Consider the following 22040-nt stretch of genomic DNA (forward strand, 5'->3'; position numbering starts at 1 on the left):
CTTCTTGGAGGGCTCAGTGATATCTGTTCTTTCTTGTGGCCCCGGGGAACATAGAGAACGACATCTTTTGAGGGCGCTGCCCCAGTTTTGGTTTCCACTTTCTTTTCTGTATTCTGAGGGCGGGTTTACTGTTCTTCTCCCCCTTTTCCACATCGTCTATGGCAATGATGGCTTTTAGAGCTGGGTCAAACTCCCTATCTTCACAAATTATTCCAATAACTGGCCCGTTGTTATGAGCCGGTAATGGATTATTGGTTATATTAGGAACGTCTTCATCCTTTAGCACTATTCACTTTTGTTCTAAGAGGTTTTCCACAGCTCTTTTCAAGGTCAAAAAATTATTTATATCATACCTTTCTGCCCCTGAATGGTAGGCACATCGAGTACCGGCTCTGTAAGCGGGCGACGCTGGATTTTGCCTGGTTTGGGGTACAGGCTGCAACAAACCCATCTGGACAAGTTTGGGGAAAAGGCTGGAATATGACTCACCAATGGGTATGAAGTTTGCTATCTTGGGTGGTTCCCAGGAACGGAAGTTGTTCTGTGGAGGTTGGGGATTATAATGAGCTTGGTGAGGAGGTTGATTTTTGGGAAATAGAGCTCGGTTTTGATTAAATTGTTGTTGTGGCCTAATGTAGGGTTGGGCATTCATCACTACGTATGGCTGAGGAACCATAGCGTAAGCCACATCTTGGTGGGGATAGTAATGTTGTGGGGTTCTTTCAGGGAAAAGAGGTCTAGGTGGATGGGGTTTTCTTACACTTGAAGTTGCCATTTCCGCTTCTTCCTTCTTCTTTCGGTTTGCTACACCTCCAGACCCGCCTTGAATTGCTTGAGAGGTAGCCCTTATAGCAGACTGACTCAAGATTCGTCGTGTTTTTAAGCCATTCTCAACCATTTCACCAATTTTGATGGCCTCGGCAAATGGCTTCCCCATCGCAGACATCATGTTCTAATAATAATCAGCCTCTTGGGCTTGAAGAAAGACACTAACCATATCTGTTTCGTCCATTGGAGGTTTGACCAACTCTGTTTCGTCCATTGGAGGTTTGACCAACTCTGTTTCGTCCATTGGAGGTTTGACTCTGGCCGCTTGTTCGCGCCATTTGACAGCATACTCTCGGAAGCTCTCCGAGGACTTCTTTTTTAGATTTGACAATGAATTTCTGTCAGGGGAAATGTCGATGTTATATTGAAACTACCTGACAAAGTCCCGATCCAGGTCATCCCAAATATACCAAGGAGATATATCCTGATCCATATACCATTCAGAAGCAATACCGACCAAACTCTCTCCAAAGTTAGCCATGAGAAGCTCCTCTTTTCCGCCCGCTCCCCACAATTGGTTGCAATACCTTTTGAGGTAGGTTATGGGATCCCCATGCCTGTCATATTTTTCAAATTTTGGGGTTTTGAAACCCAAGGGTAAATGTACGTGCAAGAACATGCACAGGTCAGCATAAGATACGCTCTTTTGCCCACTCAGACCCTGTATATTTTTGAGACTTTGCTCCATGCTTCTCATTTTTCTGGTAATCTCCTCTTGCTCAGGGGTTTTTGTGGTTTTCTCCTGCCCCGTGGTAAACTCGTACTAAGGCGGCTGAGGGTAAGCATTGGTAGTAAACTGGGTGGGTTCCAGTGGGAAGGATGGTGCTTGAAATGTGAAGGAAGATGGATCAAAGCTAGGCCTAGGTAGAGTAGGTTGTGCCGTAGCTGAACAAGGTGCTGCAATGAATATGTTTGAAGCAGCGCCTGAAGTTAACACCTGGGGACGAGCCTCAGAAGGTGTTCCAGCAAAGTGGGCTGAAATGGTAGAATATCCCAGTGGGGTATTTGGATAACTTACAGGGATGTTGGAGGTCCCACTCGCTCTGGAAAACAGCTCAGGGAATCCGGGTATCGCAGTTGGTGGTTCTCTTCCGTTGGCCCAGGCGTCCCACATTTCCATCACGCGGAGATGCAAAATCCTATTTTCCTCAACAGTTGCTGACTTAGAAGTTGGGATGGCCGAGATCGGACTATCCTCCGAAATAGGGACTGTTGGCAAATGGCTTTCCAAAGACATTTCAACACTTCCTTTAGACCTCGTGAAGTACTGATGCGAAGCCAGACTACAACAAAATCAATCACCTTACTATAGAACCTGTACTTAATAGTAGACAACAAACCGGTCAGTTTGGAGCAGTTAACACATAGGTAATCGCACGTTGGGGGGTGTGATGCACCTATACAGCTAAATGTGTTTTTATATGTTTCGCAGCAGTTGCATGTTTCATCCCGGCTTTTGCTTATTTCCCCAAATTATTTTTCCTTTCCACTTTGGCTTTTTGTACTTCTCCTCTTATTCCCATTTTCCTCTCTTTTCTTTCCTCTCTTTCCTTGCTCTTTTTTTTTCGTTTTTCTTTGGCTCTCTTTTCTTTCTTTTTGGTTTTTCTTTCGGTTCTTTCCTTTCACATCCCTATTTTATTTGAGTTATTTACAAAAATTATGACCGGATCCGATGAGGATTGCCTACGTATCACGACGCCGCATGAATCAGATCATTACGTAGTTCAAGAAAAAAAAATGCAAAAATAAAGAAATAACTTTTTGGAATTTTCAATTTTCATTAACAAAACTGCTAAACTTTTCTATTACAAAAGACTTCAACATACTCATTTCTTGGAATTTTAAAAACTACAAACAGTCTCAAAACAAATTTTAAACTAAAAATTGAAATACAGACTCGATAAAATGAAAATCATGAGTACATAAGTGCTTCGACTCCTGGGGCCCGTGGGACATCATTCGGTCTTACTACGGGCCTTTGTGCGAGATCCCCTTGAAGCCGCTCCAGATCACTCATTATTTGGCGGAGAAATGTCATTACTGCAGCGAAGAAAGTGGTTTGAGTCATGTCCTCACATGCATGGCATCTCATGATGATATAGTCAGCAATTGCTCTAACCCTCTCTCGGATAATACCCTTTTCTTAAAGCAATCGCCCGATTTGCTGAGTCCGGGCTTCTAGCACCTAAGTGTCATGATGGTTTTGATTCTGTAACTGTTGCATATCTTCCTCCATCTGGGCCATCAAAGCATAGCAATGTCCCCTTTCGGCTTTAAGGTTTCTAGCCTGTTTGGCCGCCTCATTTTCAAGGGTAGTCAGCTTTCTTTTCAGATTGGTGATTGTCCCCTCATATTTTCTTTTCATTTGCCACATGAACTCTACCCGCCCTTCTGCATTCTTTGCCAGTTATGCTCGAACTCTTACAAGACTAGCCTCAGATTTTTCTAAGTCATCTTGATGCTCGAGTACTTTCTTTCTGAGACCACTTATAAGCCTTTCATCTGCTCGGCTTCTTTCTTGGTTCTTAGCAGCTATTCTCATTTTCTGGATTTGAGTTTTGAGGGCTTCGTTTTCCTGAGCCAGCTTCTTCATCTCCCCTTCATCTGCAGCAGCTTGGACACTATTATCAAATTTGAGGTCCATGATTTGTCCCTCTAATTTACTTATCTTGGCCCTATAGCTTTCTTCTTTTGCCAACTAGTCCCACTGCTCCTGCGAGTCGTTAGTGAATTGTTGGACATGGGGTCTTTTGGCAGGCCTTTCGGGCTCTTGAGGGATCTGAAACCTTTTACCAAACCAATTTATGTAATTGGGGTCTACCTCACCCTTAGCTAGATCCCGCACCAGAGTCTTAGGTTCTAAAAATCTGCATTCATTCCAAACTTGACGAACTCTTCCTTATGGGAATACAACTTTTGGGCCCAATTCGACGACTTGTGGACTCAGATCTTCGTCATGGGGAATAGTTTGAAACCTGCCCAGTTGGCGCAAAACCCGATGAGGAGCATATGGTTGAATGCTCCGGAGACCCATCAGGAGAAGATAGCACACTTCAGCTAACATGTATATGACTTTGGTGACAGGGAGCCATCCGAAAGTCCACTCAATTTTGTCGAAGTTAAAGAACTCAAGTACGCAAACCAAGACTTTGTACCCTCTGGAAATTCAACATCCACCACTCGGTTTTCAAAATCTTCGATGCAATTCAAACCAGTCATGTCGTAGTTCATATACCTGACACGATGATAAAGATGTTCTTGTATCCACAATTGTAGGAGTAGGTTACAGCCCTGGAAGAATTTCCCCCCTTCTGGACAGATGGTCAAAGCTCTGTAAATCTCAGATAAGATCATTGGAACCAAGGTTCCATTAGTTTTTTTAATCATGACTTCGGCCATTCCTACGAGGCCCAATTCTATGTTGCCGTCTTTTCTCGGACAGATCAGGACACCCAAGAATTCCACTATAAAGGCCAAACCCCAACGTGCCTCCCATTTATCTTTGTTTCTTGCATGGGTCATACCAGTATTCGGTGCTTCAAAACCTTGGGCATTGCCATAGCACTGGTACAAGAACTGGAAAGTGCAAAACCCATTAGATAAATTACCATCCTGAACCTCCCGACTGATGTTTAACAGATCTAGAAACTTGTGAGGAGACACTGCTCTTGGTGCCATCGGGTACCGACTTCTAAGATTCCCACTAAGACCGACATAGCCCGCTATTTCCTCCAGCGTGGGGGTGAGCTCAAAATCAGAAAAAGTGAAACACATTATGAGTGGGGTCCCAGAAAGATATCAAGGCCTCAATCACATCCAATCTCGGTTTGATTTTCAGAAATCTAGTGAGACCGCCCAAAACTTTTACCACAGTCCCTCTACTGACCTTCCCTAAGTCGTTCCACCACATATGGAGCTGTAATGAGATTTCCTTAAGAACTACAAAGGGTTCATTTTCATTTGTGCTCATCCTGCACATTTATTAGGGTGATTCAATTAAAAATATCACGATTCCTTTTGACTCAAGAAAAGTTATCACCATTTTTCACAATTTTTATTTTAAAAATAAAAACCCGACTTTGCAAATACAGCCTTTCAGCACTTCGGGGAAGAAGATTTTAACGTTGTGTTTGCTAACCGGCCAAAGCTTTGAAAAAGAGACCATATGTGTCTGTTCTTGTAAAAACAACCTTCCGGCACCCTTTTGGGGACATTCGGCTATTTTAGACAAGAATAACATCACCTTACTTATTTACAATAAAAATAAAAAAATTTGTTCTTTTTGTGTTATTTTGCAAAAATGAAGTTGGACCCGATGAAGGTTGCCTACGTATCCCACATCCGGTGAGAATCAAACTGGCATAGTTCGGGCAGATTTGACAAAATAAAACTAACTATTTTCAAAACAAGATTTTCCTCTTTTATTTTCAAAATTTCGGCAGAGTTTCAAAAATGAGTAATTATCTCTCTTAACTCTTAAATTGATTTTCATTTTCCCAACTTTTCTCATATTATTCATAAGACGGTCAACATGCAAATCCGAAGCAAATAAATGCACAAGTAGCAAGTAGAATGCATTAGAATGGTCTTTTTATTTCGGGTACACCTGTCCTAGACAGACCAAACCTCTGTGTTGAGTCTCCAAAGTCAGATGCACGTGATGCAAACAAACGTTCATGCATGAGGTTTTGTTATACTAGGTTTAAAAACATGGGTGTATTGTTCTAGACCTGGCTTACCCGAGCGGACGACTCGAGCCGGGGGGGGGGGGAGGGGGGCAGCGTACCAGGAATACAGAAGTTTCACCGGTTTTGCAACTTGTCCGAGCCTCGTTCTAAAATTGGATAAGACTTCTAACAGAAAAGAAGTCACACGAAGTGCACACTTCCCAGATGATTTAGAAGACTTAGAGAGAAGAAGGGTTTTGTAGCAGTTTATATACAGTTCACACAATATCAAAGAGGTAAAAAACAGCATTTAGCACATTAGGCTCAACATGTAAAAATCAGATAAAACAAGCCAACTATAACAGTTATTATAAGCTCGAATTCTTAAACCCTGAGCCGAAGTTCTGGGTTCGATCCCCAGCGGAGTCGCCAGAGCTGTCACACCTCCTTTTTTACCACCCCAGGGGGTATATGGGGAGTTTTTTCCAATTAAAGTGACATTAATCGAAATGAGATTATTTACTTTAATTCTTCAGAGTCTTCACTTGGAATATTTTAATTGGTGTCCCAAGTCACCGGTTTATTTTAAAATCCCAAATCGAGGAAAATCGACTTTCCTTTTGAAGTCTACGAACTAGAAATTCTAAGTAAGGAATTCTGTTAACCCGGGAGAAGGTGTTAGGCATTCCCGGGTTCCATAGTTCTAGCACGGTCGCTTAAGCTATTAAAATTGGCCTATTATCCGATTTTAGTACAAGTTTTAGCCTATGGTACATTTTTAACGTATTAGCCGCTTTTAATTGATTTTAGGAAGATTCAACATTATTTAAAATACGTCTTGAACCACGCCACATGAAATGCACTCGCGGTCCATGACACATTTTATTTAATGTTGTTGAGATTTGGATTTGGGTCACATGAAATGCACACCCGAGTTTAAGGAAGTTAATTTAAATTACGCGCCTAAAGCGACTACGCATTAAACAGCCTCCTGGAAACAGCCTCTCTACCCTTCGGGGTAGGGGTAAGGTCTGCGTACATATTACCCTCCCCATACCCCACTTGTGGGATTATACTGGGTCGTTGTTGTTGTTGTTGTTTGCCTAAAGCGACTACGCACTTTCAAGTTTGCGAGGGCCATGGAAAATTCAACTAAATGGCACACTTCAATTTCTAAAGGATTAAAATTAATTAAGTGAGGGCCATGCGTTTGAGATTTTATTTGGCATGGCACACCTCGATTCCGATTTTAAAGGAAACTCAAACTAAGCTTTTGAGGGCTATAAACTATATCTTACTTAATATGGCACGCCTCAAATCTATTTAATGGAATCTAATTATTTAAGCACTAATGGAATTTGAACTCTTATTTCGAGCGAATGGTTCAACCCAAACTCGTTCATTTAAAAGGCTGATATTAAAATAACAAGCATTCAATTGGCCTGATGGTAGGCTATAATTACGTATTTTAGTCGATTATTACACTCTAATTTACTGCACTTTAGTTGAGTTTGCGCTTTAATCACTAGTGTTTTGCACTAATTGTGTGTTTTATGCCTTGTAGGTGTGATTCCGAGCTATATAGATGTTATGTAATGAATTTAAGTGGTTTGGATCTTTAAAGTCTGAGTAATAGCTCAATGAATTAAGCCGGGATCGCGTTCGGGGATCAACGGATGATAAAACAACAAAACAAAAACTCGAAGGTGCATATTGCGCACTGCCTAGTAAAATAGACATAACTATTTACTCAGAACTCCATTTGGGCTCCATAATATATGGTTGGAAAGATAACTCAAAGGAATACAACTTTCATGTTTTACGTTTTTCTAAATTCCAAACGGAACAGGGTAAAAAACCGCGGTTTTATCGCGACCGCGGTAGAACCGCGGCAGAGGATAGTCGCGGACAACTGAAGAATCTGAGAGGGTGTTTGGCCGCGATTTGACCGCGACCGCGGTGGAACCGCGGCAGGATGCGTAAATTTCAGGGACCAATGTGCAAAACACGGGATTTTAAGCCCTAAACCTTATATTAAACCAAGGAAGCCGACCAAGAAAAGGATTGGACATATTTTTGACATAGGATTGACCTAAGGAGGCAGAGACACAATAGGAGCAAGGCTTGGGAATTCTTCTACAAGTTTTTTCTTTCCTCTTCCTATTTTTCATTGTTGGTTATGACTTTTAGTATTGTAGTTTTACATACTATTATGAATAGCTAATTTGTTATCTAGAGTTTTGATAGAACCTTTTGTAGGATAAATTCTTGTTATGTTTTTATATAATTGAGCCGTAGTATAATCTCTATTTGTTCAACTACGTTCTTATTGTAGTTAATTGAAGAGCTCTCAATTAGCTGTGCCTATTTAGTATGTATAACTCGGGAGAGAGTGCATATTTAGGTAATTGTTGAACAACACCACTCCCAGAGTATATGAGGGATCAATAACCGAGGGTTTAAAGGCGGGATTAGGGATAACGAAGCCTTGGGTGCGATCTGAAGTGAGTTGTATCGAAAGCCAGCTAGCGTAGCTCGGGAGAGTGCTTCTAGTAAATTGTCGTGATTACTCGGGAGATATTTACGGTAATAAGAGTGCTCATAATCGGTAGAGAATACTTAGGCGAATTTATAGAAGACATAGCGGGAAGGATTCCGACAATTGAGGAAATCATAACTCTAGACCTCCTTAATCTTGTCTCTAACTCTTAGTATCTTTAGTTGTTAATTTATTATTTTAATTTGTTAATCAATTAGTTAAACACAAGAATCTAAATATGTATAAGTTAGGAACTGTTCAAGCTTGTCTTCTTGGTGATAGTGAACAACTGTAGCTAAGCCTTAGTTCTCTGTGGGATTCGACTCCGGACTTGTAAACCAGATTATATTTGCAATGACCGCATTGTCCTTTTTATAAGGCATAGTTGGGCGTGATCAAATTTTGGCGCCGTTGCCGGGGAACTAACGGTGTAGCTGTAGGTGTACATATTACTAGGTTTCAAGTTTGAACTTTAATTTTTATTTTTTGTATTTGATATTTTTTCATTTTTTGTTTTACTTGTTGATTTAAAAAAAACATGCAATCATGGAATAATGAAAGTTTTGATGTTGGTAATTCTACTTTTAATCCTCCTTATGCATATTGTGATGAAAACCACCCTTGGCAAAATTATCAAAATATTCCCGAGAGCGAGTTTTGTGCACCAACTCTATCTTATGTGTGGAATGTGTGTGATGTGTGTGGTGGTCAAGATGGTCACTTTCATGGTTGTGTTTATATTTCTTGTCTTCCCCCAACCCCTTATTATGATAATTTTACGTTTTCTTGTGAGGATAATAGGAACAAAGAACCTAGGAAAGCTGACCTAAAGAAGATCGAAGATATGTTAAAGTGCATTATAGAACAACAAAGTAAAATACAGCTGCAGGTAGAAAGGCAAGATGAAACTATTCACAACTTAGAGGCTCAAGTGAGTCAATTAGTTGAAGTTTTTAATGCTCAATATGTTAATATTATGGATAGTAGTCAAGAGCAGTTTGCATTAGAGACGGAAATAGAGGTGCCAATGGAGGGGTCAAAAGTAGAACCCCAACACTCTAACCATCTAGAATTTGAGGATGCCGATGTTGAAGAAGTAATACTAGAGTCAACCAGGAACGTTGAAGATACAAATTTAGTTGAATCTAGTGTTTTGGGTGTTGAGGAGGTCGAAAATCTTGAAGCCCATGTATTGGAGCGTGTTGGACCTCATTCCAAACACTTCTCTACATTATGTTCAGACGGTGAAATGGGAATGGATCTTTACGAGCATAAAAAGGAGTCCAAGGAAGAGGTAGATGAGCCTTATATTTTGAATTCTCAAGGCCATCTAGGCAAGGTGACACTCCTCGATTGAGAGCCAAAAAGTGTATAAGACTCTATCTAATTTTTGGCTCGCAAGAATTTGTACCGCCCCAAGAGCATAATCATAAGCTTGAAGCAAAACTTGGGGTGCGATTCATAAGTTCGAAGTGGAGGCAGAAAGTGATTCACGTCGTGCCACGACGTTAAATCAAGCGCTTGTTGGGAGGTAACCTAACTTTATTGCTTTCTTTTATTTATTTTTTATTTTTTTAATTGTATTATTTTTGTAGTGTCAATTTTTTATTTTCTAGGAGCATGGAAAGCAAAGGTATTGGAAGGATGCAACAGCAAACCAAATGGTTGAAACTAAGTGTGAGGTACCCGCACAAAGGACCAAACTTGGGAGAAGTCTGAGTAACCCATGAGCTGTTAATGTTTCGGCCTTTGGCCTACCAGGGAGTTTCTTTTACCCTTTTTATTAGTTATGGTGTGCATTGAGGACAATGCACAATTTTAAGTGTGGGGTGAAAAAATTGTCTGGGTGACTTTCTATGCTATTTTAGTTGTGTTAGTTTAATTGAACAATTTTTTTTAAATAGAAAAGATTGGACTTTTCCCGACGATGGATCTATTAGACAATTTTCTTGAGGGATTTAAGTCTAAAGAAAAAGTACAAAAAGATTTTCTTTTGTTAGGTAGTGTAATAATTACCCCTTGATTTTTCTTTAAACCACGGTTCTTTTCCAAGGGTTTTATTTGAACCGGGTGTAGTTAGTTTTTTTTGGGGAGTAGGAGCCATTGTGTTGTGTTTTGAAGTGAAGCAATATCTCTTGACTTTGTTATGCCTTGAGAATAGTGAGTACTTTGGTTGTGATGCTTAGGCTCAGTTTTTGACTCTTGTAGAAGTACCTTAAATTGTATGATCTTAACTTTGCTTAACTGCTTTGACTAGAGTGTCTTGATGATCCAATCTTGAGTGAGTTATGTGTCATGTGTGTGAGAGGTTTGTTGTATTCTGTGCATTGCATTTGATGCCTAGAACTTGCCCCGTGTGTTTGCAAAGCGAAATAGTAGTTTTATTCAGTCTAGGAAGTGATATAAGCATTTCTTTGTTGAGCCAGATATGTATATTTTACCCACCTAATTGTTATGTATCGTAGTTAACCCCTTTGAGCCTATAATCTTATTTCTTTGGCAACCACATTACAAGCCTTACCCATTTGTTTGAATTAACCATCAATTTGAACCATTGTAACCTCTCATGAGCACTTGAATTGTTTATGAACTTTGTAAAAGTTAAAGTGTGGGGTGGTTGGTTTGGCTTTTGAGTGGAACTAATGAAATAAGGAGAAAAGGTGCATTGATTTGAAAAGCAAGAGCCACTTGAATTGAAAAGAAAAGAATGAAAAAAAAATAATATAGTTGTATTGTTGTGAAAAAAAAACTATTCTTTGATAGTGGTGACTCTTGATATAATTGTGCTTAAATAATTTGGGAGTTGATGTATATTGTTGTGAAGGTGGAGTTTGGCTTGACATAAGTATGGGGTTTGAATGTTAAAGTATATGTATTAAAGTGCTAAGGGAGTTGTAGTCACTCTTATATCTAAATGTATCCTACATGTCCCGTAGCCTACATTACAACCAAATAAAATCCTAATTGATCCTAGATTGAATGAGCTCCATTAGTAGAGTAGTACACTACGGGCAAGCTTATGGTGCATCTTTTGTGGCATATGAATGTTATTTCTGAGAGTGAGTGAATTCTTTCTATCTTGAGTTCCTAAGTGTTCTTAAATTTTATTGTGTGGAACTACTCTCTTTTGTTGTGTGAGGGCACTTGACTCATGAAGGAAAGGTAATGTCAGTGACCTCTATGTTAGAGTAAGTAGGTGAATTGTGAATAATACGTGGTACTTATGAGTCAAATCTTGAGGTGAAGATGTTACGCTTTTGTGCTTAGTCTATTTTAAATACTCTTGGTTTGATGAGTTAGGAGAATTGTTTAAAAAGGTCGTGTCTATAAAAAAAGTGTAGTTTGATTGCTCGAGGACGAGCAATGGTTTAAGTGTGGGGTGTTGATGATAGGCTATAATTACGTATTTTAGTCGATTATTACACTCTAATTTACTGCACTTTAGTTGAGTTTGCGCTTTAATCGCTAGTGTTTTGCACTAATTGTGTGTTTTATGCCTTGTAGGTGTGATTCCGAGCTATATAGATGTTATGTAATGAATTTAAGTGGTTTGGATCTTTGAAGTCTGAGTAATAGCTCAAGGAATTAAGCCGGGATCGCGTTCGGGGATCAACGGATGATAAAACAACAAAACGAAAACTCGAAGAGGCATATTGTGCACTGTCTAGTAAAATAGACATAACTATTAACTCAGAACTCCATTTGGGCTCTATAATATATGGTTGGAAAGATAACTCAATGGGATACAACGTTCATGTTTTACGTTTTTCCAAATTCCAAACGGAACAGGGTGAAAAACCGCAGTTTTGTCGCAACTGCGGCAGAACCGCGGCAGAGGATAGTCGCGGACAACTGAAGAATCTGAGAGGGTGTTTGGCCGCGGTTTGACCGCGACCGCGGTGGAACCGCAGCAGGATGCGTAAATTTCAGGGACCAATGTGCAAAACACGGGATTTTAAGCACTATTATCAAATTTGAGGTCCATGATTTGTCCCTCTAATTTACTTATCTTGGCCCTATAGCTTTCTTCTTTTGCCAACTAGTCCCACTGCTCCTGCGAGTCGTTAGTGAATTGTTGGACATGGGGTCTTTTGGCAGGCCTTTCGGGCTCTTGAGGGATCTGAAACCTTTTACCAAACCAATTTATGTAATTGGGGTCTACCTCACCCTTAGCTAGATCCCGCACCAGAGTCTTAGGTTCTAAAAATCTGCATTCATTCCAAACTTGACGAACTCTTCCTTATGGGAATACAACTTTTGGGCCCAATTCGACGACTTGTGGACTCAGATCTTCGTCATGGGGAATAGTTTGAAACCTGACCAGTTGGCGCAAAACCCGATGAGGAGCATATGGTTGAATGCTCCGGAGACCCATCAGGAGAAGATAGCACACTTCAGCTAACATGTATATGACTTTGGTGACAGGGAGCCATCCGAAAGTCCACTTAATTTTGTCGAAGTTAAAGAACTCAAGTATGCAAACCAAGACTTTGTACCCTCTGGAAATTCAACATCCACCACTCGGTTTTCAAACTCTTCGATGCAATTCAAACCAGTCATGTCGTAGTTCATATACCTGACATGGTGATAGAGATGTTCTTGTATCCACAGTTGTAGGAGTAGGTTACAGCCCTGGAAGAATTTTCCCCCTTCTCGACAGATAGTCAAAGCTCTGTAAATCTCAGATAAGATCATTGGAACCAAGGTTCCATTAGTTTTTTTAATCATGACTTTGGCCATTCCTACGAGGCCCAATTCTATGTTGCCGTCTTTTCTCGGACAGATCATGACACCCAAGAATGCCACTATAAAGGCCAAACCCCGTCGTGCCTCCCATTTATCTTTGCTTCCTGCATGGGTCATACCAGTATTCGGTGCTTCAAAACCTTGGGCATTGCCATAGCACTGGTACAAGAACTGGAAAATGCAAAACCCATTAGATAAATTCCCATCCTGAACCTCCCGACTGATGTTTAACAGATCTAGAAACTTGTGAGGAGACACTGCTCTTGGTGCCATCGGGTACCGACTTCTGAGATTCCCACTAAGACCGGCATAGCCCGCTATTTCCTCCAGCGTGGGGGTGAGCTCAAAATCAGAAAAAGTGAAACACATTATGAGTGGGGTCCCAGAAAGGTATCAAGGCCTCAATCACATCCAATCTCGGTTTGGTTTTCAGAAATCTAGTGAGACCGCCCAAAACGTTTACCACAGTCCCTCTACTGACCTTTCCTAAGTCGTTCCACCACATATGGAGCTGTAATGAGATTTCCTTAAGAACTACGAAGGGTTCATTTTCATTTGTGCTCATCCTGCACATTTATTAGGGTGATTCAATTAAAAATATCACGATTCCTTTTGACTCAAGAAAAGTTATCACCATTTTTCACAATTTTTATTTTAAAAATAAAAACCCGACTTTGCAAATACAGCCTTTCAGCACTTCGGGGAAGAAGATTTTAACGCTGTGTTTGCTAACCGGCCAAAGCTTTGAAAAAGAGACCATATGTGTCTGTTCTTGTAAAAACAACCTTCCGGCGCCCTTTTGGGGACATTCGGCTATTTTAGACAAGAATGACATCAACTTACTTATTTACAATAAAAACAAAAAATTTTGTTCTTTTTGTGTTATTTTGCAAAAATGAAGTTGGACTCGATGAGGGTTGCCTACGTATCCCACATCCGGTGAGAATCAAACTGGCATAGTTCGGGCAGATTTGACAAAATAAAACTAACTATTTTCAAAACAAGATTTTCCTCTTTTATTTTCAAAATTTCGGCAGAGTTTCAAAAATGTGTAATTATCTCTCTTAACTCTTAAATTGATTTTCGTTTTCCCAACTTTTCTCATATTATTCATAAGACGGTCAACATGCAAATCCGAAGCAAATAAATGCACAAGTAGCAAGTAGAATGCATTAGAATGGTCTTTTTATTTCGGGTACACCTGTCCTAGACAGACCAAACCCCTGTGTTGAGTCTCCAAAGTCAGATGCACGTGATGCAAACAAACGTTCCTGCATGAGGTTTTGTTATACTAGTTTAAAAATATGGGTGTATTGTTCTAGACCTGGCTTACCCGAGCGGACGACTCGAGCCGGGGGGGGGGGGGGGGCAGCGTACCAGGAATACAGAAGCTTCACCGGTTTTGCAATTTGTCCGAGCCTCGTTCTAAAATTGGATAAGACTTCTAACAGAAAAGAAGTCACACGAAATGCACACTTCCCAGATGATTTAGAAGACTTAGAGAGAAGAAGGGTTTTGTAGCAGTTTATATACAGTTCACACAATATCAAAGAGGTAAAAAACAACATTTAGCACATTAGGCTCAACATGTAAAAATCAGATAAAACAAGCCAACTATAACAGTTATTATAAGCTCGAATTCTTAAACCCTGAGCCGAAGTTCTGGGTTCGATCCCCAGCGGAGTCGCCAGAGCTGTCACACCTCCTTTTTTACCACCCCAGGGGGTATATGGGGAGTTTTTTCCAATTAAAGTGACATTAATCGAAATGAGATTATTTACGTTAATTCTTCAGAGTCTTCACTTGGAATATTTTAATTGGTGTCCCAAGTCACCGGTTTATTTTAAAATTCCAAATCGAGGAAAATCGACTTTCCTTTTGAAGTCTACGAACTAGAAATTCTAAGTAAGGAATTCTGTTAACCCGGGAGAAGGTGTTAGGCATTCACGGGTTCCGTGGTTCTAGCACGGTCGCTTAAGCTATTAAAATTGGCCTATTATCCGATTTTAGTACAAGTTTTAGCCTATGGTACATTTTTAACGTATTAGCCGCTTTTAATTGATTTTAGGAAGATTCAACATTATTTAAAATACGTCTTGAACCACGCCACATGAAATGCACTCGCGGTCCATGACACATTTTATTTAATGTTGTTGAGATTTGGATTTGGGTCACATGAAATGCACACCCGAGTTTAAGGAAGTTAATTTAAATTACGCGCCTAAAGCGACTACGATTAAACAGCCTCCTGGAAACAGCCTCTCTACCCTTCGGGGTAGGGGTAAGGTATGCGTACATATTACCCTCCCCATACCCCACTTGTGGGATTATACTGGGTAGTTGTTGTTGTTGTTGTTGTTTGCCTAAAGCGACTACGCACTTTCAAGTTTGCGAGGGCCATGGAAAATTCAACTAAATGGCACACTTCAATTTCTAAAGGATTAAAATTAATTAAGTGAGGGCCATGCGTTTGAGATTTTATTTGGCATGGCACACCTCGATTCCAATTTTAAAGGAAACTCAAACTAAGCTTTTGAGGGATATAAACTATATCTTACTTAATATGGCACGCCTCAAATCTATTTAATGGAATCTAATTATTTAAGCACTAATGGAATTTGAACTCTTATTTCGAGCGAATGGTTCAACCCAATCTCGTTCATTTAAAAGGCTGATATTAAAATAACAAGCATTCAATTATTGGAAGGGCCTAAACTAGTAGCAGGCCTGATGATAGGCTATAATTACGTATTTTAGTCGATTATTACACTCTAATTTACTGCACTTTAGTTGAGTTTGAGCTTTAATCGCTAGTGTTTTGCACTAATTGTGTGTTTTATGCCTTGTAGGTGTGATTCCGAGCTATATAGATGTTATGTAATGAATTTAAGTGGTTTGGATCTTTGAAGTCTGAGTAATAGCTCAAGTAATTAAGCCGGGATCGCGTTCGGGGATCAACGGATGATAAAACAACAAAACGAAAACTCGAAGAGGCATATTGCGCACTGTCTAGTAAAATAGACATAACTATTTACTCAGAACTCCATTTGGGATCCATAATATATGGTTGGAAAGATAACTCAAAGGGATACAACTTTAATTTTTTACGTTTTTCCAAATTCCAAATGGAACAGGGTGAAAAACCGCGGTTTTGTCGTGACCGCGGCAGAACCGCGACAGAGGATAGTCGCGGACAACTGAAGAATCTGAGAGGATGTTTGGCCGCGGTTTGACCGCGACCGCGATGGAACCGCGGCAGGATGCGTAAATTTCAGGGACCAATGTGCAAAACACGGGATTTTAAGCCCTAAACCTTATATTAAACCAAGGAAGACGACCAAGAAACGGATTGGACATATTTTTGACATAGGTTTGACCTAAGGAGGCAGAGACACAATAGGAGCAAGGCTTGGGAATTCTTCTACAAGTTTTTTCTTTCCTCTTCCTATTTTTCATTGTTGGTTATGACTTTTAGTATTGTAGTTTTACATACTATTATGAATAGCTAATTTGTTATCTAGAGTTTTGATAGAACCTTTTGTAGGATAAATTCTTGTTATGTTTTTATATAATTGAGCCATAGTATAATCTCTATTTGTTCAACTACGTTCTTATTGTAGTTAATTGAAGAGCTCTCAATTAGCTGTGCCTATTTAGTATGCATAACTCGGGAGAAAGTGCATATTTAGATAATTGTTGAACAACACCACTCCCAGAGTATATGAGGGATCAATAACCGAGGGTTTAAAGGCGGGATTAGGGATAACGAAGCCTTGGGTGTGATCTGAAGTGAGCTGTGTCGAAAGCCAGCTAGCGTAGCTCGGGAGAGTGCGTCTAGTAAATTGTCGTAATTACTCGAGAGATATTTACGGTAATAAGAGTGCTCATAATCGGTAGAGAATACTTAGGCGAAATTATAGAAGACATAGCGGGAAGGATTCCGACAATTGGGGAAATCATAACTCTAGACCTCATTAATCTTGTCTCTAACTCTTAGTATCTTTAGTTGTTAATTTATTATTTTAATTTGTTAATCAATTAGTTAAACACAAGAATCTAAATATGTATAAGTTAGGAACTGTTCAAGCTTGTCTTCTTGGTGATAGTGAACAACTGTAGCTAAGCCTTAGTTCTCTGTGGGATTCGACTCCGGACTTGTAAACCAGATTATATTTGCAATGACCGCATTGTCCTTTTTATAAGGCATAGTTGGGTGTGATCAAATTTTGGCGCCGTTTGCCGGGGAACTAACGGTGTAGCTGTAGGTGTACATATTACTAGGTTTCAAGTTTGAACTTTAATTTTTATTTTTTGTATTTGATATTTTTTTCATTTTTTGTTTTACTTATTGATTTAAAAATAAAAAAAAAACTTGGAATCATGGAATAATGAAAGTTTTGATGTTGGTAATTCTACTTTTAATCCTCCTTATGCATATTGTGATGAAAACCACCCTTGGCAAAATTATCAAAATATTCCCGAGAGCGAGTTTTGTGCACCAACTCTATCTTATGTGTGGAATGTGTGTGATGTGTGTGGTGGTCAAGATGGTCACTTTCATGGTTGTGTTTATATTTCTTGTCTTCCCCCAACCCTTTATTATGATGATTTTACGTTTTCTTGTGAGGATAACAGGAACAAAGAACCTAGGGAAGCTGACCTAAAGAAGATCGAAGATATGTTAAAGTACATTATAGAACAACAAAGTAAAATACAGCTGCAGGTAGAAAGGCAAGATGAAACTATTCACAACTTAGAGGCTCAAGTGAGTCAATTAGTTGAAGCTTTTAATGCTCAATATGTTAAAATTATGGATAGTAGCCAAGAGCAGTTTGCATTAGAGACGAAAATTGAGGTGCCAATGGAGGGGTCCAAAGTAGAACCCCAACACTCTAACCATCTAGAATTTGAGGATGCCGATGTTGAAGAAGTAATACTAGAGTCAACCAGGGACGTTGAAGATATAAATTTAGTTGAATCTAGTGTTTTGGGTGTTGAGGAGGTCGAAAATCTTGAAGCCCATGTATTGGAGCGTGTTGGACCTCATTCCAAACACTTCTCTACATTATGTTCAGACGGTGAAATGGGAATGGATCTTTACGAGCATAAAAAGGAGTCCAAGGAAGAGGTAGATGGGCCTTATATTTTGAATTCTCAAGGCCGTCTAGGCAAGGTGACACTCCTCGATTGAGAGCCAAAAAGTGTATAAGACTCTATCTAATTTTTGGCTCGCAAGAATTTGTACCGCCCCAAGAGCATAATCATAAGCTTGAAGCAAAACTTGGGGTGTGATTCATAAGTTCGAAGTGGAGGCAGAAAGTGATTCACGTCGTGCCACGACGTTAAATCAAGCGCTTGTTGGGAGGCAACCTAACTTTATTGCTTTCTTTTATTTATTTTTTATTTTTTTAATTGTATTATTTTTGTAGTGTCAATTTTTTATTTTCTAGGAGCATGGAAAGCAAAGGTATTGGAAGGATGCAACAGCAAACCAAATGGTTGAAACTAAGTGTGAGGTACCCGCACAAAGGACCAAACTTGGGAGAAGTCTGAGTAACCCATGAGCTGTTAATGTTTCGGCCTTTGGCCTACCAGGGGGTTTCTTTTACCCTTTTTATTAGTTATGGTGTGCATTGGGGACAATGCACAATTTTAAGTGTGGGGTGAGAAGATTGTCTAGGTGACTTTCTATGCTATTTTAGTTGTATTAGTTTAATTGAACAATTTTTTTTAAATAGAAAAGATTGGACTTTTCCCGACGATGGATCTATTAGTCAATTTTCTTGAGGGATTTAAGTCTAAAGAAAAAGTACAAAAAGATTTTCTTTTGTTAGGTAGTGTAATAATTACCCCTTGGTTTTTCTTTAAACCACGGTTCTTTTCCAAGGGTTTTATTTGAACCGGGTGTAGTTAGTTTTTTTTTGGGAGTAGGAGCCATTGTGTTGTGTTTTGAAGTGAAGCAATATCTCTTGACTTTGTTATGCCTTGAGAATAGTGAGTACTTTAGTTGTGACGCTTAGACTCAGTTTTTGACTCTTGTAGAAGTACCTTAAATTGTATGATCTTAACTTTGCTTAACTGCTTTGACTAGAGTGTCTTGATGATCCAATCTTGAGTGAGTTATGTGTCATGTGTGTGAGAGGTTTGTTGTATTCTGTGCATTGCATTTGATGCCTAGAACTTGTCCCGTGTGTTTGCAAAGCGAAATAGTAGTTTTATTCAGTCCAGGAAGTGATATAGGTATTTCTTTGTTGAGCCAGATATGTATATTTTACCCACCTAATTGTTATGTATCGTAGTTAACCCCTTTGAGCCTATAATCTTATTTCTTTGGCAACCACATTATAAGCCTTACCCATTTGTTTGAATTAACCATCTATTTGAACCATTGTAACCTCTCATGAGCACTTGAATTGTTTATGAACTTTGTAAAAGTTAAAGTGTGGGGTGGTTGGTTTGGCTTTTGAGTGGAACTAATGAAATAAGGAGAAAGAGTGCATTGATTTGAAAAGCAAGAGCCACTTGAATTGAAAAGAAAAGAATGAAAAAAAAAAATAATATAGTTGTATTGTTGTGAAAAAAAAAATTATTCTTTGATAGTGGTGACTCTTGATATAATTGTGCTTAAATAATTTGGGAGTTGATGTATATTGATGTGAAGGTGGAGTTTGTCTTGACATAAGTATGGGGTTTGAATGTTAAAGTATATGTATTAAAGTGTTAAGGGAGTTGTAGTCACTCTTATATCTAAATGTATCCTACCTGTCCCGTAGCCTACATTACAACCAAATAAAATCTTAATTGATCCTAGATTGAATGAGCTCCATTAGTAGAGTAGTACACTACGGGCAAGCTTATGGTGCATCTTTTGTGGCATATGAATGTTATTTCTGAGAGTGAGTGAATTCTTTCTATCTTGAGTTCCTAAGTGTTCTTAAATTTTATTGTGTGGAACTACTCTCTTTTGTTGTGTGAGGGCACTTGACTCATGAAGGAAAGGTAATGTCAGTGACCTCTATGTTAGAGTAAGTAGGTGAATTGTGAATAATGCGTGGTACTTATGAGTCAAATCTTGAGGTGAAGATGTTACGCTTTTGTGCTTAGTCTATTTTAAATACTCTTGGTGTGATGAGTTAGGAGAATTGTTTAAAAAGGTCGTGTCTATAAAAAAAAGTGTAGTTTGATTGCTCGAGGACGAGCAATGGTTTAAGTGTGGGGTGTTGATGATAGGCTATAATTACGTATTTTAGTCGATTATTACACTCTAATTTACTGCACTTTAGTTGAGTTTGCGCTTTAATCGCTAGTGTTTTGCACTAATTGTGTGTTTTATGCCTTGTAGGTGTGATTCCGAGCTATATAGATGTTATGTAATGAATTTAAGTGGTTTGGAGCTTTGAAGTCTGAGTAATAGCTCAAGTAATTAAGCCGGGATCGCGTTCGGGGATCAACGGATGATAAAACAACAAAACGAAAACTCGAAGAGGCATATTGCGCACTGTCTAGTAAAATAGACATAACTATTTACTCAGAACTCCATTTGGGCTCCATAATATATGGTTGGAAAGATAACTCAAAGGGATACAACTTTTATGTTTTACGTTTTTCCAAATTCCAAATGGAACAGGGTGAAAAACCGCGGTTTTGTCGTGACCGCGGCAGAACCGCGACAGAGGATAGTCGCGGACAACTGAAGAATCTGAGAGGATGTTTGGCCGCGGTTTGACCGCGACCGCGATGGAACCGCGGCAGGATGCGTAAATTTCAGGGACCAATGTGCAAAACACGGGATTTTAAGCCCTAAACCTTATATTAAACCAAGGAAGACGACCAAGAAACGGATTGGACATATTTTTGACATAGGTTTGACCTAAGGAGGCAGAGACACAATAGGAGCAAGGCTTGGGAATTCTTCTACAAGTTTTTTCTTTCCTCTTCCTATTTTTCATTGTTGGTTATGACTTTTAGTATTGTAGTTTTACATACTATTATGAATAGCTAATTTGTTATCTAGAGTTTTGATAGAACCTTTTGTAGGATAAATTCTTGTTATGTTTTTATATAATTGAGCCATAGTATAATCTCTATTTGTTCAACTACGTTCTTATTGTAGTTAATCGAAGAGCTCTCAATTAGCTGTGCCTATTTAGTATGCATAACTCGGGAGAAAGTGCATATTTAGATAATTGTTGAACAACACCACTCCCAGAGTATATGAGGGATCAATAACCGAGGGTTTAAAGGCGGGATTAGGGATAACGAAGCCTTGGGTGCGATCTGAAGTGAGCTGTATCGAAAGCCAGCTAGCGTAACTCGGGAGAGTATGTCTACTAAATTGTCGTAATTACTTGGGAGAGCATTACAACACGCAGAGCACTCATGATCGGTAGAGAATACTTAGGCGAAATTATAGAAGACATAGCGGGAAGGATTCCGACTATTGGGGAAATCATAACTCTAGACCTCCTTAATCTTGTCTCTAACTCTTAGTATCTTTAGTTGTTAATTTATTATTTTAATTTGTTAATCAATTAGTTAAACACAAGAATCTAAATATCTATAAGTTAGGAACTTGTCTTCTTGGTGATAGTGAACAGCTGTAGCTAAGCCTTAGTTCTCTGTGGGATTCGACTTCGGACTTGTAAACCGGATTATATTTGAAATGACCACATTGTCCTTTTTATAAGGCATAGTTGGGCGTGATCAAGGCTCAGTCCCTATTTGGAGCACCCGTATCAAAGTTGAGGAGAAGCAAATGGGCTCGAATTGCAGGCCCAAAAGGGTTGTAAATGCAAGCCCCTCATTTCCGAATGGATTCAGAATCCTGGACCCAAGGCAAAACAAAATCTCTTAAAATCATGCAAGGTAAAAATAGGACTCGAGATCGAGTTATTGATTTTCCATAATGCACGACTGTATAGGAATCATATCTAAATCAATCCTCAACTAATTCAAAAAGACAATTGTGCGAGATTTCAAATCTAATTAAACCTCCTTTCAATACATATAATAGCAAATCAAAAAATTCATGAGCTTGTTAAGTAAATAAATCTGAATTTAAGCTTAAACATGCTTATAAATAACCAGGAGCAATTCTGCATAGGGCTAGACCTTTAAAGTAATCAACCAGACCATTTTTCTTATCCAAAATGACTATAAGCTAACTACTAACTTGGAAGCCATTCAATTAATAATTTCATGAAGTTAAGTACTACATGGTTTTTCAAATAGCAGAATACAACACTAAGATAAACTAACTG

General features: G+C 39.2%; 1 pseudogene; it reads right to left on the reverse strand.

Moving 5' to 3' along the window:
* Positions 1-289: 289 nt before the first annotated feature.
* LOC142161919 (uncharacterized) overlaps positions 290-22040 on the reverse strand; it is a 198361-nt pseudogene continuing 176610 nt past the window's right edge.

The sequence above is a fragment of the Nicotiana tabacum genome, chromosome 1 (genome assembly GCF_000715075.1).
Source record: "Nicotiana tabacum cultivar K326 chromosome 1, ASM71507v2, whole genome shotgun sequence".
NCBI classification, from domain to species: Eukaryota; Viridiplantae; Streptophyta; class Magnoliopsida; order Solanales; family Solanaceae; genus Nicotiana; species Nicotiana tabacum.